Source organism: Vidua macroura, chromosome 30, assembly GCF_024509145.1.
Source record: "Vidua macroura isolate BioBank_ID:100142 chromosome 30, ASM2450914v1, whole genome shotgun sequence".
Classification (NCBI taxonomy): domain Eukaryota; kingdom Metazoa; phylum Chordata; class Aves; order Passeriformes; family Viduidae; genus Vidua; species Vidua macroura.
The window spans coordinates 1,100,351-1,127,051 of record NC_071600.1 but is presented as its reverse complement, the minus strand read 5'-3'; the positions used below and the strand labels follow the sequence as shown (position 1 = coordinate 1,127,051).

At 52.1% G+C, this 26,701-nt stretch overlaps 1 long non-coding RNA gene and 2 pseudogenes across 1 annotated transcript; 2 read left to right on the top strand and 1 right to left on the bottom strand.

The window, feature by feature from the left end:
* Positions 1 to 8,633, bottom strand: part of LOC128820667 (uncharacterized) — a 2,212,279-nt pseudogene extending 2,203,646 nt beyond the window's left edge.
* The window catches only part of LOC128820668 (uncharacterized), a 1,438,581-nt pseudogene that overhangs the window by 890,460 nt on the left and 521,420 nt on the right, over positions 1 to 26,701 (top strand).
* On the top strand, positions 20,066 to 24,174 carry LOC128820788 (uncharacterized). Its single transcript, XR_008440947.1, has 2 exons — positions 20,066 to 20,782; positions 24,008 to 24,174. It is a non-coding gene; the product is annotated as an uncharacterized LOC128820788 (long non-coding RNA).

Genomic DNA, 26,701 nt, shown 5'->3' with positions numbered 1-26,701 from the left:
GCAGCCCAGATGTGCCCCCCTGGCCTGGGCTGCCTCTGGCAAGGGAGCAGCACCAGGCACTGCAGGAGCCTGCAGACAATTCCTGCAGCACTTGTGGGATGATCCTGCTCCCCAAGGGACGTTCCCATGGTGCCAAGTCAGGAACTGCAATGGGGAGTGGGGCCAGAGAGGAAAGGGCAAACAGAGATGGGCTGTGTGCAGGGGAGGGAACAGGGCTGGGCAACAGGAAGAAATCTGGACCAGGGAAGAGGAAAGAAAGCAGAGGTGAAGCAGAGGAAATGCTCAGGGCAGTTTGGGGGTGGCTGCCAGGCAGCCCTGGCTCTGAGCAACAGCGTCTGCAGTGGGACAGGAAAGTCCCAGCTGATGGGAACAAACTTTCTGGCTGAGTGCAGAGGCCAGGACAAAGCTGAGTGGTTTCCCTGGCGTCCCCCAGCCCTTCCTGGCCCCAGGGGCTGATGGCACTTGTGCTCCCTCACGTCCATGTCCCCACACCACAACTCTGGGGCTGCTCATGGGGGTTTTCTGTGCTGAGCATTGGCCTGGCCGTGTTCTTGAGAGAGCCTGGGCAAGGAGCCTGGAGCCCCCAGGCCCTGGCCTGAGGCGTCAGCGCTGCCCCAGCAGTGCCCATGGCCTGTCCCTGCTGCAGCCCCGGCACTGCCACCCCCAGGACTCTGCCCGGCCCCGAGAGCACTCAGGCCCTGCAGCAACACCAGGGCCACCAGGGCAGCGGGGCAGGGCCACGGGAGCAGCACTGGCAACACCAAGTGCTGCTGCTGCTGCTGGGCACAGCTGCTGTGCCAGCACTGATCTGCCCCAGCTCTGCACACAGACATTACTGCTGCAGCTCCAGAGAAGGCAACAAAAGGGCAGCTCTGCAGAAAACTCTGCTGGGACATCCTTGAGTTCCTTTAAAGCCACTTAGAGTGCAGCCCCTCATTGATACAATCTGTGGCACAGGGAATGTGGAGAGAAACAAAATGACAAATGGCACCAAGAATGACATTTCCTTGGGGAGAAGATGATAAAAGTAAAACAAAGCAAAAATGCCCACAACCAAAGCAATAAGTATCAAAAATGACTTTTATTACAAGTGATTGGCAGAAAATGGCCAATAGTTTAATGTTTCCGAAAGCATCCAGTCATCAGTCTCCACACTGCAGCCTTGAGCTCCTGGTTCCTCAGGTTGTAGATGAGGGGGTTCAGGGCTGGAGGCACCACCGAGTACAGAACTGACAGGGCCAGATCCAGGGATGGGGAGGACATCGAGGGGGGCTTCAGGTGAGCAAATGCTGCAGTGCTGGCAAACAGAGAGACCATGGCCAGGTGAGGGAGGCAGGTGGAAAAGGCTTTGTGCCGTCCCTGCTCAGAGGGGATCCTCAGCACGGCCCTGAAGATCTGCACATAGGAGAAAACAATGAACACAAAACAACCAAATAACAAACAGGCACTAACAGCAAGAAGCCCAAATTCCCTGAGGTGGGATTTGGAGCAGGAGAGCTTGAGGATCTGTGGGATTTCACAGAAGAACTGGCCCAGCGCATTGCCATGGCACAGGGGCAGGGAAAATGCATTGGCTGTGAGCATGAGAGCATTGAGGAAGGCACTGGCCCAGGCAGCTGCTGCCATGTGGGCACAAGCTCTGCTGCCCAGGAGGGTCCCGTAGTGCAGGGGTTTGCAGATGGACACGTAGCGGTCGTAGCACATGATGGTCAGGAGGGAAAGCTCTGCTGAGATGAAGAACATAATGTAAAAGAGCTGAACAGCACATCCTGTGTAGGAGATGGTGCTGGTGTCCCAGAGGGAATTGTGCATGGCTTTGGGGACAGTGGTGCAGATGGAGCCCAGGTGGCTGAGGGCCAGGTTGAGCAGGAAGAAGAACATGGGCGTGTGCAGGTGGTGGCCGCAGGCTACGGCGCTGATGATGAGGCCGTTGCCCAGGAGGGCAGCCAGGGAGATGCCCAGCAAGAGGCAGAAGTGCAGGAGCTGCAGCTGCCGCATCTCTGCCAGTGCCAGCAGGAGGAAGTGGCTGATGGAGCTGCTGTTGGACATTTCTTCACTCTGGGCATCATGAAATGTTAAAAAAGGCATTGACAAGATAGGGCCAATTTCTTTGGGTCCGTCCTATATATTTTATTTGGAATCCTTTCAAAATTACTTCTCTTCCTGTGAGGGAACTTTACTAAACTTTCTTTTTTTTTTTTTTTTTTTTTTTTGAGTTGGTGTTTCTGCTGCTGAGTTACTGCCTGATCTTATCTTCAGCATTGCTCTCAGCCTGAACACTGGGGAGCCCAGAGGGAGAACAGGGCTCCCTGTGCCCCAGTTCAGTCAGACCTGCTGGTCCCCACACAGGTGCACTTTGCTCATTTCATCTCCTTTATTTCAGGGTGATTGAACTTAAAACGTCCCTGAAAAATAAAGTGGAATTTTGACAGCTCCAATTTCAAAATAAATTTCCCTAATCACTTCTCTCCTTTTTTTTCTTTGTTGTTGAACAGGAAGGGATAGCCATGGTTCCTCTGCCTCTCTGCTGCCTGGAGTTGTGCCTACTGGGAGCTGTTTCTCTCTATCCAAGCCTTGTCCCTGCCAGTGTTGCCAGAGCCCATCCCTGCCCTTGGGGCTCAGCTCTGCCCTGCAGACCCCTTCCAGGACAGGGCACTCCCAGGGGCATCTCCCTTGCAGCAGGGCCTTAAGGGCAGGGCAGACAAACAGAGATGCTGCAAGCCAAGGTGCTGCTGCTGCTGTCCGTAGCCAGAGGAGGGTGAGGAGGCACTTTCTGAGTGAGATCTGAGGCAGATCTGCTGATGCCCAGGGTGACAGTGCAAGAGTCTCAGTGACACAGACAAACCTGACAGCCCCTTTGCCTTCCCTTTAGGAGAAAGCTGACAGCAGCCCTGGCCATGCTGCACCATCTCCACAGCAGGAGGAACCTGCCCTGATGGGGGTCACTCCTTCCACCTCCAACTTCTCCCCTGCACAGTCCATGGGGAGCTGCCAGGCAGGCTGAGAGCTGTCCTGGCAGGTGGCACATTCCCTGGGCTGGCCAAGAGCCCTGAGGGCTGCAGGAGCTGCTCTGCAAGACAGCCCTGGGCCACCCTGGCTGCAGCCCCAGCTTCACCCCCTGCAGCTGTCTCTGGCAGCAGGAGCCCTCCTGCCCTGTCCCTCTGACGGTGCCCAGGGCAGCCCCGCTCTGCAGCACATCCTCCCCAAACCAGAAACGGCAGCAGAGCCATCCTTACAGTCACATCAGTTCTGTCCTGGGTCAGCTTCAGGAGATCCTGGCAGCCAGAGACTGACGGTGTCAGAAGTGGTGAAGATTTTCCATGAATGAGCTCAGAATTTTCCTTCCAGCTGCTTTGAGCCGCTGTCGGCTTCACTGCCTTCAGGTGCCGGCAGGCAGCACCCTCAGCCCCGCTGGGCTGGGAGAGGAGCTGCTCCTCAGGAGAAATGTCTTTTTGAAGCTCTTCTTGGTTTGGCAGGACCTGTCTTTGTGCCAGGAGCCCAGCCCAGCTCAGCAGCACAGACACAGCACAAGGACTTTAATGACCCTCTGGGGCTTTGGTGTTGTTTACACCAGACTCAGTCCCTGAGAGAGTGTTCAAAAAACTTATCAAGAATTAGAAGTCAGAATCAAACTCCAAAGTTTCTTGAAGTTTTAATGGGTCCCACTGAGAGACACAACTGAGAAAGTGTCCCCAGGTTCCAGGTACAGCAGAACACTGGAGGCACTGATGACAGGTGGGGACAGCAAGGGAAAGGTGTCTCTGGTGCTGAGCAAACCTGGATTGTGTTTCAGGAATGCAAAGGGCTAAGGCTGAGCCCCAGCCCCTGGCAAGGCAGATCCTGTCCCTCCCTCATTGCTCAGGGCTCTTCCCGGGATGGGCACTGGCATGTGGGGATGTGCAATGCCAAGGGCAGGACCATGGGGCGGCCCCTGCCAGGCTGCTGAGCAGGGACAAGGAGGCACTGAGGCCCCAGGGCTGCAAGGGTCACTTGTCCCCTGGTGGCCTCAGGCCCAGGGCCAGCAGCCATGGCCAAAGTGCTGCACAGGTTGGCTCTGTCAGGGCCTTGCAGCTGCTGCACATGCCTGTGCCCTCTGCAGCCCAGGCTGTCCTACGGTGTCCCTGCCCTGCGCCTCTGTCCCTGCAGGCTGTCCTCATCCCCCGGCTGCCCCACCTCGCTGGCCCCTTCCTATGCTGACAGCTCTGCCTCCTGCCTGCCTCTGCCTGCCCACACAAAGCCTTGGGCTGCTCCAGGCTCCTTCTGGGGACGTGCTGCACCACAGTCCTGCCCTGGGAGGGAAATTCCTTTCTCTTGGCGTCCACTCTGGGCCTCCCCAGGTGCCCTTGGTGCCATTATTTCCTTCTCATGCTTTTATCCTCTATGAAGAAAAGCTCCAGCCTCCCTGAAACTACCCTTCAATCCCTCCCAGACTACTCCTGTTCTGTCCTCAGTCTCCACACCACTGACCCCAGAGCCCACAGCCTCCACCTGCTGGATATGTGATGAGGCCTCCAAACCCCATCTTGTGAGATTTTTGGGTCCTCTCCAAGGTCTATGAAAACAGAAACTGTGATCAAAGTTATTTTATCCCAAATCTTGCATGGACAGAAGAAGGGTCAATGTCTCAAACTGAATGAAGGTCGATTTTCATTTGTTAGAAGGAGGAAATATTTTACAATGATGAGAGTGGCACAAAACTGCAACTGTTTTTCCAGAGAAGTGGATGCCCCATCACAGGGATTCTCCAAGATCAGGAGCTTTGTGCAACCTGACCCAGTGAAATCCCCTCCCAGAGAATGGAACTCCTGTTGTGTTGGTTCTCTGATTTACTGGGTGCCCTCACAACGCTCCTGGCCAGAATGTCTGCTGAGGGCAGCCAGGCTGCTGCAGGGGCAGTGACCTCACAGCCATCACCATGGCAGCCCTGTCCCCTGGGCCTGCCTCTCCCCTTTCCTCTGCCCCTGCCTTGTCTCTGCTGGCACAAAGGGTTTTGTCATTAATATCTTGTCCCCAAGGTGCTGGGGCCAATGGCTTCCCAGTCAGGCTCCTGGAGCAGAAGTGGCTTTCCAGAGCCCAGCCAGAAATGAGCCCTGAGGCAGCAGCTCTGCAGTGCTGGCCACCAGGCCGGCTTGCCAAGGGAGGCTTCTGGCCATGCCCTGCAAGCAGCTGCTGCTGCCAAGGTGCCTTTGGTGCCTCAGGCTCTGCCTGGCACAGCTCCCAGCACGGCACTCTGCCCTTGTGCCCGAGGCCTTCCCTGGCCTGGGGCTGGCCTGGGGCTTTTCCTGCAGCGGGACCTGCCCTGCTCCTGGCACAGGAAAGGCAGTTCCTGCTGGAGCAGGAGGCTCTGCCTGCAATGGGCTCAAACCACTCCAGCAAGGCCCTCCTTACTTCAAAATTGCTCCCTAGAGCAGAATATTCTAATAATTGTTATTGCTCCTGTAGTGTGGAGTAAATAACTCTGGTAAAGTTCTTTCTTCTAATCATGATCAGAAACAATTAGAGCTGTATTTATATAAATATATCTGGCATTCCATTGTTAATCCTGTGGGAAAATTGCATTAAGGTTCAATTCCACCTGTCCAATCTTTTACACCTTTGACAAATTTTGGGGCTGGGATTGGATCCAGTCTCTCCCAGTCTCCTCTCTTAGGAGGAATTTTAGAAGTCTGCGGGTCCTGCAGGGGTTTGAGGATCCATGATGACTGCTGGGTGTCATTTCTCCACCTCATGACTCAGCAGGAGTTCCTCCAATAAAGAAATAAAGCTTTTGCCTGAAGCTCCCACTCTGCCCATGACAGGAACCCCTGTGAGTGTCTGTCACATCCCAGCTCTTTGGCAGCCTGGGGACTCCTGGGATGTCACCATGGAGTCCCCGTGAGTGCCTGTGACAGATCGGTGCCTTTGCAGCCCAAGGTGCCCTGGGATGTCACCATGGAATGGCTGTGACTGCCTCTGACCACACGGCTCTTTACCATCCCCAGAAACCCCTGGGAGGTCTCCATGAAGCCCCTGTGTCTGCCTGTGACATTCCAGGCCTTGAACAGCCTGGAAACTCTTGGAAAGTCCCCACGGAACCCCTCTGAGGGCCTGTGACAAACCTGATTCTTAGCAGGCAAACATCACGAGGAACCCCTGTTGCTGTGGTCAGTTTCCATGGCAACCATCACCAGCCCCTGTTGCTGTGGTCAGTTTCCATGGCAACCATCACCAGCCCCTGTTGCTGTGGTCAGTTTCCATGGCAGCCATCACCAGCCCCCTGTTACTATGGTCAGTTTCCATGGCAACCATCACAGCCCCTGTTGCTATGGGCAGTCCCTGGGCAGCTCCATGGAGACCCCATGCCAGGGGTGGTTGCCATGGACACCAGCTCAGGCCTGGAGCCAGAGCCCATTGCCATGGCAACCATTGGCAGTCCCATCCCCAGGGTCATGGGATCCCAGAGCCACAGAATTGGCTGAGCTGGGAGGGACCCATCAGGATCCTCGAGTCCAACTGCTGGCCCTGCACAGGACACCCCAACAATGCCAGCCTGGGCCTGGCAGCGCTGTCCAAACGCTGCTGGAGCTCAGAGAGCCCTGGAGCTGTGACCCTTCCCTGGGCAGCCTGGGCAGTGCCCCAGCAGCCTCTGGGCAAAAACCTTTTCCTGAGATCCAACCCCAGCCTGCCCCGACTCAGCTGCAGCCGCTCCCTCCACTCCTGTCCCTGGGCACCAGAGTGAAGAGGTTCCCACAGCCCCAGCCAGGGACCCGCTCCCAAGGCTGCTGCCGTGGCCACCAGGGCTGGCACCAGCTGGGATGCTCTGTTTCCATGGGCCGGGGTTCAGGAATGGGATTCCCCAATTTCCTGCTCCCGCTAAAACCGCGCTGCTGCTCGCTGCCCTCCCGCCTCCCATGGAAAGCACAAAAGGCAAAGATCCTGGGCTGGGATAAGAACAATTTACTGGGAACAGCAACGAGACAAGGAACAAACAGGAACAGAAAAAATACTGATAACAGAATGGATAAGAAAAACTATTTACAGGGAAAACTACATCACCACTGACTGGCTCTTCCCAGCCACGCATTTCCTCCTGCCTGGAACAGACACCCTTCTCCTCAGGGAGAGAGAGAGAGAGAGAGAGAGAGAGAGAGAGTCCCTTTCCTGCCCCTGGCAATGACCTGAGGTGGGAGTGAATGTAATGACAGGGCCATGGCCAGACCCTCATGTTCTTCAATCCCAAACCATTTCATTGGCAGGGGTAGGAAAAGGGAATGATCTCTTCCTAGCATGGATCACAAGGAACATGGATCACCAGAGCTCTTCCCAACATGGGCTCTCCCATGGGGGATGGAGCTGGAAAAGTTCATGAAGCTCCTCCTGCAGTTGAGGCACCTGCAGGGCTTCCCTTACTTGTACCTCTGTTCATGTCAGGTCAAGTGAGACCTCCTGGAGAAGCTCTTCCCACACTGGGGACAGTCATAGGGCCTGTCCCTGGTGTGGATGCGCTGGTGCCTGATGAGGTGGGATTTTTGCTTGAAGCTCTTCCTGCAGTGCAGGCAGTGGAAGGGCCTCTCCCCGGTGTGAATCCGCTGGTGCTTGAGAAGAATGGAGCTGGTGTGAAAGCTCTTCTGACACTCAGGACACTCATAGGGCCTCTCCCCAGTGTGGATCCTTTGGTGGATGATCAGGTAGGACCTCTGGCCAAAGCTCTTCCCACATTCCCCACATTTGTATGCCCTTTCCCCAGTGTGGATGTTCTGGTGCCGGATCAAGTGGGACCTTCGGCTGAAGCTCTTCCCACACTGCTCACACATGTATGGCCTTTCCCCAGTGTGGATGATCTGGTGGCGGATCAAGTGGGCCCTTCGGCTGAAGCTCTTCCCACATTCCCCACACTCGTAGGGCCTCTCCCCAGTGTGGATGCGTTGGTGGACGACAAGGGCAGAGCTGCAGCTGAAGCCCTTCCCACACTCCCCACACCTGAAAGGCCATTCCCCGGTGTGGATCATCTGGTGTTGTTTCAGATTGTTGCTATTCTTGAAGCTCTTCCCACACTCCAAGCACTTGTAGGGCTTCTCCCCATGGTGAACCTGCTCATGGACCACCAGCTCCGAGCTCTGGCTGCAGCTCTGCCCACCTTCCTGGCACAGGGTGGGTCTTTCCTCCTCAGAACACCCTGGGCTGGGCTTGGAGCCCCTCCTCCTGCAGGATCTCTGGGGATTTTCCTCCCGGTTGGATTCCTGTGACATGGAGCTGCTCAAAACGGCCTCTGCCATGAGGTTCTGCCGTGGGGATTTGTCCTCCCTGGTCTCCATCCTCATCTCCTCGTCTGGGGCAGGAAGGTCAAGGAGAAGATGGGATTTGCCTCCGTGCCAGAGGGAAGGGGAAGGAGATCCCCCCAGTGCGTCCCCGGCAGGACGGCGTCGGCAGTGGGGCCGTCCTGCAGCCGGGGGCCAGGCTGGGCTGGGAGATGGAGCAGGAGAGAGGGGGAAGGGTGCACTGACTTCCTCCTCACCTGCCAGGGTGTCCCAGGGCTCCTTCCTCGTCCTCGCAGCCTCCTCCTCCATGTGGCAAAGGTTTGGGGATGGGAAATTCTGTTCTGGGAAGAAAACAAATGGTGCGCACATTGAGTTTTGTACTGGTTTGGAGCAAAGCAGGGGGAGAGTCTAAGCCAAAATTACAATTTAATGAGAAAATTAGGATCAAAGCAATGATCCAGAAACACTGGCTTAATCTGACAGAGTCACCTGACACCCCGTTGGGCAGGGTGGTGGTAGCAGTCTGATGAAATGGTGGCTGCAGTCCTGTTGGAGTGATGAACGTGATTCTGTCAAAGCAGGAATCCTGTAGAAGGGTCTGGTCTTCCTCTGGAGGTCCAGTGGTGCTGATGGAGCTCTTGTCCTCTGGGAATCCAGTAGGCAAGGTGCTCCTGGTGTTGCAAAGGTGAGATTATATCCAGGCAGGAATGCTTGGTTCCTCCCCCTGGGCGGAGCATCCCACAATGGGATGATGTAATTTTATCAGTCCTGCAGTGACACTCAATGGCCCATTAACAGAAGATGGCCCCCGGAGGGCGTTATCAGGGCTGAGTCATGGCAGAGATAAAGAACACTGCCCCACCTGTTTATCACAGTTCATGAAGATGGTGACTGAAAACACACTTTTGGTGACATCTTACATTGTCACCTGAAGCAGTGAGGCAATCCCTACTCGGGGTGGGGGGTGAACACCACCCCCCTTACCCAAACTGGCTCAGGTGTAAAACCCCCACCCTGGGAAGGCCCCGCACACAGGGGACAATGTCACACTTGCCCTGCCCCAGGGGAGGTCTCTGTCCCTGTCACTCCCTTGCTCTCCCCCTTTTGCTCTTTCTTTCCATCTCTCTCGCTAGCTCACATTTACTGTTCAATAAAATCCACTTTGGATTTGGTCTCGTTAGTACATTAATTGGGGCAGAGGCTTCTCTCTAACCATTTTATTAACCAGATGGTGACATTATTTTGGCTCAATGAGTTCAGGGCACTGTTCTCTGACCCCAAGTGCCTTTAACAACAGCATGGTTCCCTCCTCTGCGCAGATTGTGGCTCCTTCTAGAGGAACTCTTGGAAACTTTAACGCAGCTTCCTCTGAGGGACTTGTGGGAGAACTTATGAGGAAAATGGCTGTTGTGGGTTGCCAGTGTAAAGAAAATATTTTTTTGTCCTTCCTTGAAAAGTTTGTAAAAATCATTGGAGGAAAGGGACCAAATGACAAATGCAAGACTGAAAAGGATCATTCACCACAAGTTGAGGAACACAAGGCTGCTAAAAGTCCTACAAGATGCCCAGCTCAAGTAATGAATTCCCAAAAACTCCCGAATTCATAGGTTTGAGAGCTTTGCCAAATGTGGGAATCATTATTTTCTTCGTCCCTGTCACCTTTGTGACAGATACACAGAACTTTCCATTTTTTCACAGAATCTGTATTGGGCCAAATTTCCACTTTCCTTTTATCGGAACCTGCCAGCAGCTGAGCTGGAGCTGTGCAGGAACTGATGAAATTTGCAAGTGCCACAGAATTGCTTCTATTGTCAGTTTATTCATGTTTGGGATTTGTGTTTCCATCACAGGTGACTTGTGGGAAGAGCAAATATTCCTCAAGGCATTTTATGTAGGGTTAAGTTTGATTTCTGCCGAGTTTATTTTGTCTGGTGCCCAGGGAATGCTCGAGGGGTCTCTGTGCTTCTTGCCCTCGGGGATGCTTGGGAGGGGCTTGGATGGGTTGTCCCTGTCCCTGTCAGCCCAGGCCATTCCCCAGGGGGTCTCCATCGTTCTCACCCCAGGGAATGCCTGGGGGGTCTCCCTCCCTCTCACCCTGTGCCAGGGGCTGCTCAGGGCAATCTCTCTCCCTCTCAGCCCAGGGGATGCTCGGGGGTCTCTGTCCTCTCACCCTGGGGAATTCTCAGGGGGTCTCCATCCCTCTGGCCTCAGAGAATGCCTGTGCAGGGCTGGGGACCAGGGGCTCTGTGTCCCTCTCACCACTGAGGGTGCTCGGGGCTGGGGGGGCTCTCCGACCTTCTCATCCCTGGGGAGGCCAGGGGGGTCTCTGTCCCTCTCAACCCTGGTGTGACCCTGCCGAAACATCATCGGGGTCAGAGGGACAGAGACACCCCCAAACCCCCAGAAGGGCTGAACCTGGGATTTGGTTTGGACTGAGGATTTAGGAAGGGGCTGGAATTGGGGCTGGGGTTGGAGCTGGGGCTGAGATTTGGATTAGAGCTGGGCTTGGGGTTAAGGCTAGACATGGGATTGGCTTTAGGGCTGGGGTTGGGATTGGGTCTGGGGCTAGATGAGTCTGGCACTGGGATGAGATTAAATACAGAACTGTGAGTGTGTCTAAACATGGAGTGAGATTGAGACCAGGATCAGGGTCAGGTTTGGGACTGAGCGCACGCAGAGCGGGACAGGGGGGATGTCACTGCAGGATGTCCCTGGCATGGTCCCAGCCCTCCTCAGGGGTCAGAAAACAGTGCCTAAAATCTCTGCAAAATAATGCTGCAATCTGGTTAACAAAATTGTTAGAGTTGCCTCTGCCCCAATTAAGGTGCTAACGAGACCAAATCCCAAGTGGATTTTATTGAACAGTTAATGTGAGGTAAAGAGAGAGATGGAAAGAAAGAGAAGAGAGGGGAGGCCAAGGGAGTGACAGGGACAGAGACCTTCCCTGCGGCAGGGCAAGGGTGACATTGTCCCCTGTGTGCGGGGCCTTCCCAGTGTGGGGGTTTTACACCTGAGCCAGTTTGGGTAAGGGGGGTGGTGTTCACCCCCCACCCCGAGCAGGGATTGCCTCCCTGTTTCAGGTGACAATGTAAGATGTAACCAAAAGTGTGTTTTCAGTCACCATCTTCATGAACTGTGATAAACAGGTGGGGCAGTGTTCTTTATCTCTGCCATGACTCAGCCTTGATAACGCCCTCCAGGGGCCATCTTCTGTTCATGGGCCATTGAGTGTCACTGCAGGACTGATAAAAATACATCATCCCATTGTGGGATGCTCCGCCCAGGGGGAGGAACCAAGCATTCCTACCTGGATATAATCTCACCCTTGCAACACCAGGACCACCTTGCCTACTGGATTCCCAGAGGACAAGAGCTCCATAAGCACCACTGGACCTTCAGAGGAAGACCAGACCCTTCTACAGGATCCCTGCTTTGACAGAATCATGTTCATCACTCCAACAGGACTGCAGCCACCATTTCATCAGACTGCTACCACCACCCTGACCAACGGGGTGTCAGGTTATATCCTGACTCTGTCAGATTAAGCCAGTGTTTCTGGATCATTGCCGTGATCCTAATTTTCTTATTAAATTGTAATTCCGGCATAAGTTCTCGCCCTGCTTTGCTCCAAACCAGTACAAAACTCAATGTGTGCACAATTTGTTTTCTTCCCAGAACAGAATTTCCCATCGCCAAACATTCACCACATGGAGGTGGAGGCTGCAAGGATGAGGAAGGAGCCCTGGGACCCCCAGGCAGGTGAGGAGGAAGTCAGTGCCCCTTTCCCCCTCTCTCCTGCTCCATCTCCCCTATGTCCTCCATGGCCCCTGGCTGCAGGACAACCCCGCTGCCGACGCCGTCCTGCCGGGGACGCACTGGGGGGATCTCCTTCCCCTTCCCTCTGGCACGGAGGCAAATCCCATCCTCTCCTTGTCCTTCCTGCCCCAGACAAGGAGCTGAGGATGGAGACCAGGGAGGACAAATCCCCACAGGAGAACCTCGTGGAAGAGGCTGTTTTGAGCAGCTCCACAGCACAGGAATCCAACGGGGAGGAAAATCCCAAGATATCTCACAGGAGGAAGGGCTGCAAACCCAGCCCAGGGTGCTCTGAGGAGGAAAGACCCACCCTGTACCAGGAAGGTGGACAGAGCTCCAGCCAGAGCTCGGAGCTGGTGGTCCATGAGCAGCTCCATGATGGCGAGAAGCCCCACAAGTGCTTGGAGTGTGGGAAGAGCTTCAGGTGGAGCAACAACCTGATCTGCCACCAGATGATCCACACCGGGGAATGGCCCTATGAGTGTGGGGAGTGTGGGAAGGGCTTCAGCTGCAGATCCAAACTCGTCATCCACCAACGCATTCACACTGGGGAGAGAACCTACGAGTGTGGGGAATGTGGGAAGAGCTTCAGCCGAAGGTCCTACTTGATCCGCCACCAGATCATCCACACTGGAGAATGGCCATACAAATGTGGGGAATGTGGGAAGAGCTTCAGCCAGAGGTCCCAGCTGATCATCCACCAAATGGTCCACACTGGGGAGAGGCCCTACGAGTGTCCTGAGTGTCAGAAGAGGTTTCAGAGCAGCTCCCATCTCCTCCGGCACCAGCGGATTCACACCGAGGAGAGGCCCTTCCTCTGCCCTGACTGCGGGAAGGGCTTCAAACACAACTCCACCCTCGTCACCCACCAGCGCATCCACACCGGGGAGAGGCCCTACGAGTGTCCCACATGTGGGAAGGGCTTCTTCAGCAGCTCTGCCTTGATCAAACACCAACGGACCCACCGCTAAGGGAAGCCCCCTGCAAGTGCCCCAACTGCAGGAAGAGCTTTGTGCACTGCTCCAACTCCATCCTCCATGGGAGGACCCACGTAGGTCAGAGCCCCGGTGACCCACATTCCCTGTGATCCATGTTGAGAAGACACCTGGCTGGTTTTCATTTTGGTTTGGCCTTAGTATTCTTCCGATCTTCATCCCGTAAAAACACCTGAAATAGGACCAAAAAGAAAGAAATTTCTCAGAGATGTCTAAACTCTCACCATTTCACAGCTAATTTAAGGTGAATATCTGGTTTGGGAACATATTATGAAAGATTTCTTGGTCCTTGGGGGATTTTGGGCAGTGTTCTTCATCTCTCTGCATTCCAAACAACAAATAATAGTCCCACTGAAAACAATGCAATCTTACCCCAAAAAGTCTCAATCACATCTAAAAATTGCTTGTTCCCACCTCAAAAAAACCCAATCCCATGATAAAATTACTCAATTCCTTAGCCTCTAGGGTGAGATGGGGTTGGAAGAAGATTGGGAGAAGTGGGATCCAAATTTGGAGCAGTGGGATTGGGGTTCTGTGGGACTGGGTGGGTGGGATGTATTTTAGCAGTAAATAAAACTTTCAGAATTATTTATTCCTGTCCCATTCATTGTCCATCAGTTCTGGTTTGTTTTCACAAGTGCCGCCTTCTCAGCTGTTTGTGTTTGTGTCCTCCTTTCTCTCCTGCCTTTCTCTGCCTGCTCTGTTTCTCTCTCAGTGCCTCCCTTGACCCAGGGCAGCTCCCACCAAAGGCCCTGCCCTGATTTCATTCCCAATCCAGGAGCTACAACCACCATGGGTGAAGTTATGAAGGCTGGCAGGGAAATGTCACTGTAGGATCTTGCTCCACTTGGCTTTTGGCTCTTCCATAAGAGCTTTGCCTTCAGGGGCAGGAAGATCTTTTCCTGGCTGGGAACTGGAATTCCAGCCCCTGGGAGCATGTGCCATGGATCCCAGAGGGGCATTCCCGAGGCTCCCAGGGTGCTGCTCCTGCCGTGCCTCCCAAGGAGCCGTGCAGGGCCAGGGGACAAGGTGCAGCAGCTGTGTTGGTTCTGCAGTGCCACAAGGGCCCCTGGTTCCATGAGTTTCGGCACTGCCAACAGCGGTTCCTGGGTTCCCATGGTGCCCTGCTGTGTCACCATGGATATTTGGTGGCATGAAGTTCCTCAGTGTCACAATGGCCTACCTGGCTCCATGAGCTTCCGCAGTGTCCAAATGGCCTCCTTGGATGGGCAGTGTCACCATGGGCCATTGGCTCCATGCAGCCCCTCTGGTTTACCATGGGCTCCTTGGTTCCATGAGGTTCTGGGGGTGTCTCCATGGTCTCCTTGGATCCACAGTGTCACAATGGACCACGTAAAACCTTTATCATGGCATTGACTTCATTAACTTAGCCCATTTAACCTAAAAACCTTTAAGCCTTAAGATGATAAGTTACCTAAAAATGTTCCAGGTAAGTTGGATTAGAAGGAGAAGAAATAGAGAACAACAGAAAGGCAGAAGATCTATAGAAAGACGCACACACAGTCACCAACTGCTCGGGTTCCAGCATCGCCAACAGAGGAACCCCAGGAGAAGGCAGGAGCCAGACCATGGGCTGGCCTCGAGCTCCGGCTTTTAACCCCCTGGGCCTCCATGGGCCCGCCCCTGGGGTGGGACTGCCAGGTGATTGCCCAATCAGAGTCAGGGTAGGCACCAGCTGCTGGTGATTGATTGACAGCTCAGCCAATCAGAGCTGGGTTAGCACTGCCTGCTGTGTGATTGATTGACAGCTCAGCCAATCAGAGCTGGGTTGGCACCGCCCCTGCTGTGTGATTGACAGCTGTGCCAGGTCAGGGCTGGGGGCGGGGCTCTGTCCCAGCACAAACCAAGGCCTGACCCGGCCCTGGCCCCACACGGGCATTCCGAGCATCCCAAGGGGTCTCGGGACATCGATCTCATCCAGCCTCTGACAGTGACCACGGTGACACTGGGGAACCTCATGGAGCCATGGGTCAGTTGTGACAATGCAGGCCCAAGGACACCACGGTGACACTGTGGAACCTCATGGAACCAAGGGGCCATTGTGACACTGGCCTGACTCATGGAATCACCATTGTGAAACTCGGGGGCCCCAAGGAACCAAGGGTCCGTGGTGACCTTGTGGAGCCCACAGTGTCACAGAGGAGCCGTTGTGACACAGCGAGGGCGCATGGAGCCGAGGGGCCATTGTGACACATCAGGGCTTTGTGGAACGACAAAGCCATTGTGACATTGCAAGGCCTCATGGAAGCATGGGGCCATTGTGACACTGCAGAAGCAAGGGGGACATTGTGACACTCCAGGGCCTCATGGAACCAAGGAGACCATTGTGACACTGTGGGGTCCCACGAAACCAAGGGAACATGGAACAGGTCTGGCTGGCTGGGGCTCCTGGGGACCACCTGTGTTGTGGTTTGACATGGAAGTGAATTTTTTCCAGGAAGTTGGGTCAAAACAATCAATGGTCAGGTTTGGATATTGGCACCTGGAGTGACCACTGAAAGTATGGACACGCCTCTGAGAACACAGGGGGTTAAAAGCAAGAACTCCCAGGGGAACTGTCTCTTTAATTCCGGTCGTCAGAGAGTGCAGACTCTCCCCCGCCCAGCCTTAGGCTGGGTGGGGGAGGGGAAGCCACGAGGCCTTGTCCAGGTAGGCCGAGGGGGCTGAGGGTCTGGAACCGAGCCAGCTCCTGGACGGAAGGGTGGAGAGAAGCGGAGATTCCTTTGTTTCCCCCCCCCCCCACAGAGGGAAAGCGACAGAGAGCCTGGCGGCACCTGGAAATTTGCCGGCAGATGTGAAGGAGAAGGGGGGGGATGATGTCCAGCGTCCAGGGAGTCTGAACTTTTAATCCTTTCCAGGAAATGAGGGCTTTGTAAAATATTACTCCTCCTTGATTTGTAGTGGAAGAGAGACAGTCCGGGACCTGAGATGTTAGAAGAAGAAATATTTAGGTGGGAGGAGATGATGAAGTAGCTTTTGGCTGGACTTTTCTTGTTAGCCATGGACTGAACCAAAATCTCCTGCAATAGAGACTGCATTTTAGGGGGATGCAGTGGTGACCCAAGGAGACCTGCTTCAGCTTCTAACAGCACAGGAATGGCAAGAACAGAAGAAAGCTGAGGAGGGAATGGTGATGCCCTCTGTCTTCGGGAAGAAGATGATTTTCTGTTCTTGGACCCTTGGCCCCAGGGGAAAATGGGGGGGACTGTAGTCCCAGGATGAGAAGCTGAACTGTTGTATCTTTGGGTCCGTGGCAAAGCATCCTTAAAGGAGCCCTATGAGCCGTCTGTCTATGCACGGTGGTGAGAGCACTGTGAGATGGAAAGGAGAGTGTCACACTGGCAGATTTTCTCCGGGCGGTTGCCATGTGTGACAGGGAAACACAGGGGGGCAGCTGTGTTTCCTGGGGGGTCTGTGTTGCAAGAGGGACTTCTCTCTCCCTTGATAGCTTGAGTATTGATTATCTGAAGGGTGGTAATTTGATCAGGAATCCCGGGTGATGTTTCATGGTGGGTGTTTTAGGAATTGGGAGGAGGAGGGGTGTTTTAAAAGGTCTTCATCCTGGATTTAGTTTATGTGTTTTCGGTAGTAGTAGTAGTTTAATAAAGTTTTTTTTTTCCCTTTGTTATTAAGCTTGGGCCTGCTCTGCTCTGTTCCTGATAACATCTCACAGCATTTATTTGGGGAAGATGCATTTTCATGGGGGCGCTGGCATTGCGCCAGTGTCAAACCATGACAGTGTCAGCAAGTTCTCTTCACAGTGCAGTCAGACAAAACAATCCTTTTCCAGCCCGAGAACCAAGGACACCGCTGCAGCTTCAGGCCCAAAAAGTGAAAACAACAGCGAATTGAGGAGAGCGGACTGGGAGGGTGGGACTGCGAAACCTGAAGGTGTAATTGGACAATTAACCCCAATATGGAAATGAACCAAAACTTATAAAAGTGTGCAAACGTGTGACCTGTCGTCCATCCTGGGTGTACCCTCAGCCAGGCCCTTGTACTGCCCAAGGTGGATCCTTTGAAGGCCTTTTTAATAAATCCCTCCTTTATTCCTGTCACACTGTCCAGCCTCTGCTCCAGGTGGCCTCTCAAGGCATCAAGGCCTGGCTGGCTGGGCCACCTGGGGGCCACCTGACAGGTCCAGCTGACCTTGGCATGTCAAGGGCTGCTGCTTGTCAGCCCCTGGGGCACTGGGGCTCTGTGCTCTCCTTCCTGTGGAAAGAGCTGTCCTTCTCCTCCAGGTGCCCACGGCCAAAATTTGGATTCCTCCTCTTATTTTGCTTCTATGCAAAGATTGTTCCCAGATGAAATCTGCCAGGACAGACAGATCTGGCTGGCTTGGCCACCCGGGGGCCACCTCTCATCTGCCTTTGAGGCACTGGGACCCTGTGCTTTTCTTTCTTATGGGAAAAAAGCACCTTTCACATCCAGGCACCCATGGCCAAAGCTGGGAATCTGCCTCCAGGATTCCCTATATCCAAGGATTTCTCCCAGATGAAAGCTTCCAGGAGAGACAAGTCTGGCTGGCCTTGGTTTCCAGAGAGCTGATTCTTATCTGCCTTTGAAACACTGGGGCTCTGTGCTTTCCTTCCTGATGAAGAGAACTCTTCTTCCCGCACAGGTGCCCATGGCCAAAACTGAGATTCCACCTCCAAAACTCTGTACATCCAAGGATTCCTCCCAGATGAAAGGTGCCAGGAAAGACAGATCTGACTCTCTTGGCCTATGGTGACCACCTCTCATCTTCCTCCAAAACACCTGGGCTTTGTGCTTTTCTTTCCTATGGGAAAAACCATCCATCTCGACCAGATGCCCATGGCCAAAGTTGGGAATGTTCTTCCAGAATTCCCTAGATCCAAGGATTTCTCAGGGACAAAAGCTGCCAGGACAGAGAGGTCTGGTTGACTCAGCCTCTCAGGAGCCACCTCTCTCCTCTTCTGCCCCTGAAACACTTGGGCTCCGTGCTTTCCTTCCTATGGAAAAGAACCGTCCTTCTTACCAATGCAGAAATGGCCAAAATTGGGGTTCCACCTCCAAAATTCCTTATATCCAAGGGTTGCTTTCAGACAAAAGCTACCAGGCAAGAGAGGTCTGGCTGCCTTAGGCCTCTGGTGGCCACCTTTCATCTGCCCCTCAAACACCGGTGTTGCTTGATTTCCTTCCTATGGAAGTAAACTGCTCTTCTCCTTCAGGTGTCCATGTCTGAAATTGGAATTCCACCTTCAAAATTCCCTATATCCAAGGGTTGCTCCCAGGCAAAATCTGCCAGTACCGTCAAGTCTGGCTGGCCTTGGCCTCTGGTGGCTGCCCCTGCCACACTGGGGCTCAGTTCTTTCCTTCCCATGGAGATCCCTGTGACACTGTGGGCACCTCATGGAACCAAGGGGATCATTGTGGCACCACTGGAGCCCATGGAACCAAGGGGCCATGGTGACACAGCGGGGCTTCATGGACCCAGAGACCATCATGACTCTGTGGGGCTGATGGAACCTTCAGGGCCTCATGTCACCAAGGGGGCATTGTGACACCTCAGGGCCTCCTGGAAGCAAGGGACCATTGGGACACTGTGGGGCCCCATGGAACCGAGGGAACATGGAACAGGTCTGGCTGGCTTGGCCTCCCAGGGGCCACCTGACAGGTCTGGCTGATCTTGGAATGCCAAGGGCTGTCTCTCATCAGCTCCTGGAGCACTGGGGCTCCGTGTTTTCCTTGCTATGGGAAAGAAATGTCTGTCTTTTCAGATACCCATTGCCAAAATTTGTATCCTCCCTAAAACATTCCCTATTATTAAGGGTATCTCTCAGAGCAAAACCTGCCAGCTCTGGCCAGCCTTATCCTCTGGTGGTCACCTCTCATCTGCCCCTGAAACACTGGGGCTCTGTTCATTCCTTGCTATGGCGAAGAACTGGCTTTCAAGTCCAGGGACCATGGCCAAAATTAAAATTTGACCTACCAAATTCCATATATCCACTGATTGTTCCCAGACAAAAGTAGCCAGGACAGACAGATCAGGCTGGCCCTGTCCTCTGGTGATTTCCAATGAGCTGAATGTTTTTATTTAAAAACACCTTAGAGAGGGCCCAGAGATCTCTCAAGGTGGGATTTTGAGGCCTCAGGCACATGACCACTACATACGGACAAAGGAGCTCTGTACCCTGTGCTGTTGTGGTGGTTTTGCATCACACAAGTGATGTCCTGAGAGAAGCAGCTAGCAGTTTCCTCTGGGTCTGACAAAAAAAACCAATCAGTAATTAGCTTTGAGAACTGACAATCTGCTAAACCACTAAGGAAACTGCACACGCCTCTGTGAAGACACAAGTTAAAGATGAGGAAGCCTGGCTGGGTCTCTTTCCCTTCTGGCCAGCACAGAGGTGCCAAGGCCGGGCCAGCCCCCGTCTGGGCCGGGGCGGGCCGGGCGGCTCCTGCCGTGGGGCCGGGCCCCTTCCCAGGGAGCCCGCCAGGCCCCATCGGCTGCCGGGCAGGGGAGGGGAGGCCGCGGGGCCGAGGCCGGGCCGGGCCGTGGCTGCGCTTGCTGACATCTGGCCGCTGCCGAGCCCTGCCCCGCCGCCAGCCCGGGCCCAGCCAGGATCCGCCGGGCCCCAGGAGCAGCCCCGGGCCGGGCCGGCTCGGCCAAGCTTCTGCCGCCCTTGGGCTTGGCCCGCAACCAGCGGGCAGGGCCAGGAGAAGCCATCGGCCCCGGCCGTGCTGCTGCTCTGCTCTGGCCTGGCTGCTGAGATCCTGGCCCTGCCCCCAGCGCCGCCCAGCCTGACACAGCCCCAGCGCAGCCGCTGCACAAACCTCCATGGGAAAACAGCTCCGGCCGCAAGGACCCAGCCCGGCCGGGCTCACGCAACCATCTGCAGGCCCCGCCTCAGATATTGACTCTTCCCGTGCTTCCATCCTCCCTCCAGTGAGAGAAAAGGACAAAGTGCAGGCACACACAGGAGCAACGTGAAGACACCCAGGTCAGTGAAGAGGAAGTTGAGTCCCAGGTGGGAGGTGTAATAAAAAGGTCTTTGTTCATTAAAACGAACATTGAAAGAAAATAAGAATTTAAACTGAATAGAGAATTTCAGACTGTGAGAAGAGAAAGAGGAAAAAAAAAAAGGGGGGGTGATTTGATAAACAACAAGTATTCTGTTTAAGAATTGTGCAAATGCAGCTAGCACAGAAGACTGTGTAACTAACTATATACAAGCTAACTTTTAGGCCAAGGACAACCGGCAAAGAAGATAAGGAGCCTTCATCCCTATGACCACCAAGGGCAGAGAGAAAAAGGACCCCCTAGCAACCAATTGCACCGGCGCAGAGTGCATCGAGAGAAAATACGTCAACCGAAAAAGAGGGGGGACTATAAAAACAAAAAGGTCAAAGGGGGAAGGTGCGCCGTGGCAGAGTGGAAACTCCCCGGCCGCCCAGCGCTGTTTTTTTGCTTAATACCGCTTGCTTAATAAATTCTTGTTAATTGATTTATCTATAATTAGCCTCCCCAATTGAATTTGTCCATAACAAATTTGGTGCCGTGACTCGGATAAGGGCAAACGGGCAGGAATTCCTAATCAGGGAGGCGCCCCGCTGCCTTTTCAGCGGCCCTGGTGCAGGCTTTTCCTTCTCGGGCCCTTACCGACGAACCTAAATTCGGTATTAAGCAAAAGGGATACCGGTAACCCCATAATCTTTGTGCACGAAGCCCGGGCGAAGACGCAGGACAGCGTGAGTATAAAAGTAGGATCCGCTCGGTTGGGGTTGGGATCCCAGGACATAACGTACGAGACGTCCTTTTAGGACGAGGCAAGTGTGGACCTCTAAGTAGTGCGGTTTCCAGACCCCGAGAGGGGCTGGGCCACGAACAGGGGGCCGCGAGTGTGTGTGTGTGTGAAGGTGTCCTGGAAGATGGGACAGAGGAAAAGCAAGCCCTCTGATTCCATGGGGACGGGGACCCCAGTAAAGTTTCCCCAGATACCACCTGACAGTCCGTTAGGTTTAATAATAAAATCTTGGGATGAATACCCTTCAAGAAAAGGGAAGGATAGGGCAAAAATGATACATTATTGTATGGAAGTATGGGGAGGGAAACAAATCCGTGGTGATAATTTATTTTGGCCAGTGTTTGGAAGCTTCGAGGACTGGATTTGCCAGGCATTAAACATTTATGTAAATTCTAAAGAACCTTTTGATATGGAAGAGAGCAAGTACGCTGCTCTCTGGATAGTGGGGGAAACAAGAGCAAAACTTTTTGCCTTAAGCACCCAGGGAGAAAAAGAAAAAAAAGAAAAATAAAAAGCCTGAGGAGGTTCCAACTGCACCCCCTCTACTATACATACCTCCCCCTCCTCCACCTCCACCAGCACCACCAGTAGTCTACCCCAATTTAGATCAAGGGGGGGATTTTGAAAACCAGGAAGTAGAAATCCTGGAACCTGTCCCTGAGGAAAATCGTCGTGTTACTTGTAGCCTAACAAGGGGGAAAAGCGAGAGGGAAAGGCAAGCTCTATATCCATTAAGGGAAGTAGCTTTGGGAATGATCCCTAATCCTAATGCTGGTCAGCAGGGACAACCAGCCCAAATTCCGGGAATAGGTTATGTGGAGGTACCTCTTAATTCAGGAGATGTGAGGGAGTTCAAGAAAGAAATGGGACACCTATTGGAAGACCCCCTTGGAGTTGCAGAGCGGGTGGATCAGTTTCTGGGGCCCAACGTGTATATGTGGGACGAAATGCAGTCAATACTGGGGATTTTATTCACATCTGAGGAGCGAGGGATGATCAGGACAGCTGGTATGAGAATTTGGGATAGAGACCATCAGGCAGGACCCCAAGCAGATACTAAATGGCCTTTACAGCGTCCTAATTGGGATAAGCAGGATCCCCTGCATAGGACACATATGGCAGACTTAAGAACAATTCTTATCCAGGGGATCAGAGAATCAGTCCCTAAGGGGCAGAATGTGAATAAAGCTTTTTTGTGAGAGTCAAAAGAAAGATGAGGACCCCACGGAATGGTTAGGACGGCTCCGGAGATCTTTTCAGCTGTACTCTGGAGTAAATCCTGACACTCCAGAAGGACAGATGTTGTTAAAGACCCAGTTCGTGGCCAGAGCCTGGCCTGATATTAGGAGAAAATTGGAAAAGATTGAGGATTGGCATGGTAGAGGCCTGGATGAATTGTTGCGGGAAGCTCAGAAAGTGTATGTACGGAGAGAGGAGGAAGGACATAGGAAACAAGCAAGAGTGATGATGGCTGTGGTACGTGAAGGGCAGAGGGGAATGCTTAGTCAGTTCCAGGGAAGTAAGCCGAAGGGCCAGAAGGTAGAAGAAGGGAGAAGAGAAAAGGAGAGTGGACAAGGAAGCTGCTTTTATTGTGGTAAGAGAGGGAATTTTCGGCGGGAATGCAGAAAAAGGTTGGCAGATGAAAAGCAATTCAAGGAAGATTGAGGGGGTCAGGGGCTCTATTTGCTGGGGACCCAGAAAAAAACAGAGCCCCTGGTAAAACTAAAAATTGGTCCCCAGCAGCAAGAATATGAGTTTCTTGTGGACTCAGGAGCTGAGAGATCAACGGTTCAAACCCTTCCCTCAGGGTGTAAATTATCAAGAGAAACAATACAGGTAGTTGGGGCAAAAGGGGGAAGCCTTTAAAGTGCCTGTAATCAAAGATGTGATTTTTGAAACCAGCTCCAAAATAGGTAGAGGGTCACTGTTGTTAGTTCCAGAGGCTGACTATAACTTACTGGGACGAGATTTGATGATTGAATTAGGAATTGGAATCGACATAAATGACAAGAAGCTAAATATTAAATTATGTCCTCTTCGGGTAGAGGACGAACAGAAAATTAACCCTGAAGTGTGGTATACCCCAGAAAAAGCAGGCCGATTGGACATAAAACCTTTTGAGATAATATTAAGAAATCCTGAAGTCCCAGTTAGAGTTAAGCAGTACCCAATTCCAAATGAAGGAAGGAAAGGGGTCAAACCTGAAATTGAAAGATTAAAAGCACAAGGGTTATTAGAACCCTGCATGTCCCCTTTTAATACTCCTATCCTTCCTGTTAAAAAAAACCCGATGGGAAATACCGTTTGGTACATAATTTACGAGAGATTAACAAAAGGACTGTAGAAAGATTCCCTGTAGTAACTAACCCTCATACTTTTTTAAGTCAGTTAGGCCCCGAAAATCAGTGGTATAGTGTTATAGATTTAAAGGATGCATTTTGGGCATGTCCCCTTAAAGAAAGTTGTAGGGACTATTTTGCCTTTGAATGGGAAGACCCAGACACCCACAGGAAACAACAACTCCGTTGGACGGTACTCCCACAAGGGTTTACAGAGTCCCCTAATTTATTTGGCCAGGCACTGGAGCAGCTGCTTACAGATTTTCAGTTGGGAGAAGGAGCTGTCCTGATTCAGTATGTAGATGACTTGTTAGTAGCTGGGAAAGAAGAGGAAATTGTCAGGGAAGAGAGTATAAGATTACTCAATTTTCTAAGCCTGAAAGGACTCAAAGTGTCAAAATCCAAATTACAATTTGTGGAAAAAGAGGTGAAGTATCTCGGACATAGACTGAGTCAAGGAACGAAGAAACTAGATCCAGAAAGGGTTAAGGGAATCTTAGCTATGCCAGGGCCAAGGACAAAGCGGGAGGTTAGACAGCTGATAGGATTGTTTGGGTACTGTAGACAATGGATAGAGGGATTTAGCGGGAAAGTAAAATTCCTATATGAGAAACTAACAAAAGAAGGCTTGCTTAAGTGGACTCGGGAAGATGAGGAAAAACTACAGGACCTCAAGGCAGAATTAGTAAATGCACCAGTTCTCAGTCTTCCTGATTTAAAAAGGCCCTTTTATAATATAAAACCAGGTGATAAGGTGTTAATAAAAACCTGGAAAGAAACCTCACTAATCCCAAACTGGGAAGGCCCCTATGTTGTTTTACTTACTACAGAAACTGCAGTCAGAACCGCCGAGAAGGGATGGACACATGCGAGCCGAATAAAGGGACCGATTACTGCTGCTGCTGCCGAAGACCCCTGGAGAATAACCAGCCAACCCGGAGATCTTAAGGTCACATTTAAACGGACTTAATGGACTCAGTAAAAATTGTACAAACCAGCTGGTATAGTGAGATATTGGATTATGGATATCCTATAACTGATGATTTTAGAGTCTATTGTACAAATAAGGATTGTGATTGTTACCCTTTTGTATGCTATATTTGTAAAATCTGCCAGGAACGGTGGTGGGTCCATAGTTATAGAGGTACCCCTCCTAGGGGTATTTGTAAAGGGTGTACCAATTAGAAAGAGAACTGACAAAGTCAGTCCTAGAGATTAGAGAAGAGAACGGGACCCTACCAAGGGAATCCCAAGAGTGGTGGGAGGTGTTTACTAAGGGAGCTAGGCCTGAAAATTGTTGTTACCACTCTAATGAACCAATTCCCCTAATTGTTCAAATTATAAAAGGGAATTGCCAGAAGACTTTACCTGGAATTCAGTGTAATTCACCGCAAGTGAAGGATAAGAATTGGGAATCATTCAAAAAGAGGCAGCAAAAACAGAGTAAGGGTCCTCCTGAAGAATATCCTTGCTGCCGAGAAGATGGTACACCTCGCGGCTCGAAGCAACCCGGTCGGCGAGCGAGGCAGAGGGATAAGAAGCAGTGGAGGAAAAAGCCCTCAAACTGGGACAATTCAAAGGTATTTCAAGAACTGCCTCAAGGGTACTGATCTCCCAAGGGTAAAGGTGAGCCCGGCAATAACATGTCAAACCAAACAGTGGGAAGGGGGAAATAATGATAATCAAGTTCTGGGGCGGTTTGGACTCCACCCTTGCTGGCAAATTCTGTACATATTAGTTATATGTTGTACCTGGCCTGTACAAGGGGACTATGCACACCAGCCATTTAATTGGACTCTGACCAAAATAGACCAAGGGAAAGTTGTTAAGCAAAATGCCACCACTGTAGCTCCTACTTTTTTAGTTACTAATGAGGACTTGGTGAACTCTGTGTGGGGATGGAGTAAACCTGACTTCCACGCTATCTATTGGTGTCCTAGTTCCAATCCTGGGAGGGGATATTGTAATTACCCTGGGGAATATCTGTGTGGATATTGGGGCTGTGAAACCATAGCAACTGCCTGGGCTGTCACCCATCCAGATAAATTTTTACAGGTCTCATGGTATCCTAAAGGATGCAAAGTTCCATGGTATGGCACTCAAGGAGAAATTCTGTATATGGGGAATTGTAGGTCCTTGAAAATACAGGTGCTCAAGCCCCTGGACCCAGGATGGCTGGTAGGAAAAACTTGGGGAGTAAGGTGTTGGGAACCGGGTAAGGATCGTGGAGGGTACATTCAAATAAAAAAGGAAATCCTACCACATGATCCTCTACCCATAGGCCCTAACTCTGTAATTGCTGAGGAGGAGTTAACCGAGACAGCTATAGGGACCAGTGACACCACAATGCCCGGAAACGGGACCCTCATACTCCCGACCCCGGATCCCCAGCAAAGTACCCTTTGGAAACTTATGCAGGCAGCGTACCAAGTCTTCAATGTAACACGACCTAACATTACTGAACAATGCTGGCTGTGCTTTGATATTAAACCTCCTTTCTATGAGGCAGTAGGGCTCAATGAGAAACCCAAGCGAGTTAATGGGAGCAATCCGCCACAATGTAACTGGAAAGACCCCCAAACCCAAGGGATAACGTTAGCAGCAGTAACTGGAAAGGGACGATGCATAGGGAGAGTCCCGTGGCAAAAGAAACATTTGTGTAAAACAGTCAGTAAAGCACAGCATAAGGGTAACCCGGCAAAATGGTTGATTCCAGCCAAAAATACTAAATGGATATGCTCCAGAGGGGGGCTTACACCCTGTATTGCTCTTGACCTATTCAACGAAGTCTCTGAGTTTTGCATACAAGTGGTAATAGTCCCTAAAATCATTTATCATCCTGAGGAATATGTGTTTAATGCTCAAGTCACTTCTGAACATCACTTATCAAAAAGGGAACCCTTCACAGCCTTGACAGTGGCTACCCTAATGATTGTAGGTGGAACAGGTGTTGGCACCGGGGTGGCATCATTAGTAAAACAGAATCAAGAATTTAATTCCTTGAGGATTGCTGTAGATGAAGACTTAGCCCGCATTGAACAGTCGATCTCAGCCCTTGAAAAGTCTGTAAGATCCCTGTCAGAGGTAGTATTACAAAATCGTAGAGGATTGGACTTAATATTCTTGCAACAGGGAGGATTATGTGCTGCCCTTAGGGAGGAATGCTGTGTGTATGCAGACCACACGGGAATTGTGAGAGATACAATGACTAAACTAAGGGAAGGCCTCGAACGGAGAAAGAGGGAGAGAGAGTCACAGCAAAGCTGGTATGAGACTTGGTTCAACAGCTCCGCTTGGCTTACCACGCTACTATCAACCCTTGCAGGTCCTGTGATATTGTTGTTACTAGGTTTAACTTTCGGACCTTGCATTTTTAATAAAATCATAGACATTGTAAAAGGAAGACTAGAAGCAGCTCATCTAATGCTTATTAGGGAGAGGTACGAAGCATTGCCCAGGGACTCAGAAGTAGATGAAACCCTGGTCTTAAGCCACCAAGAGTTAAAGCGTTTTAATGAACAAAT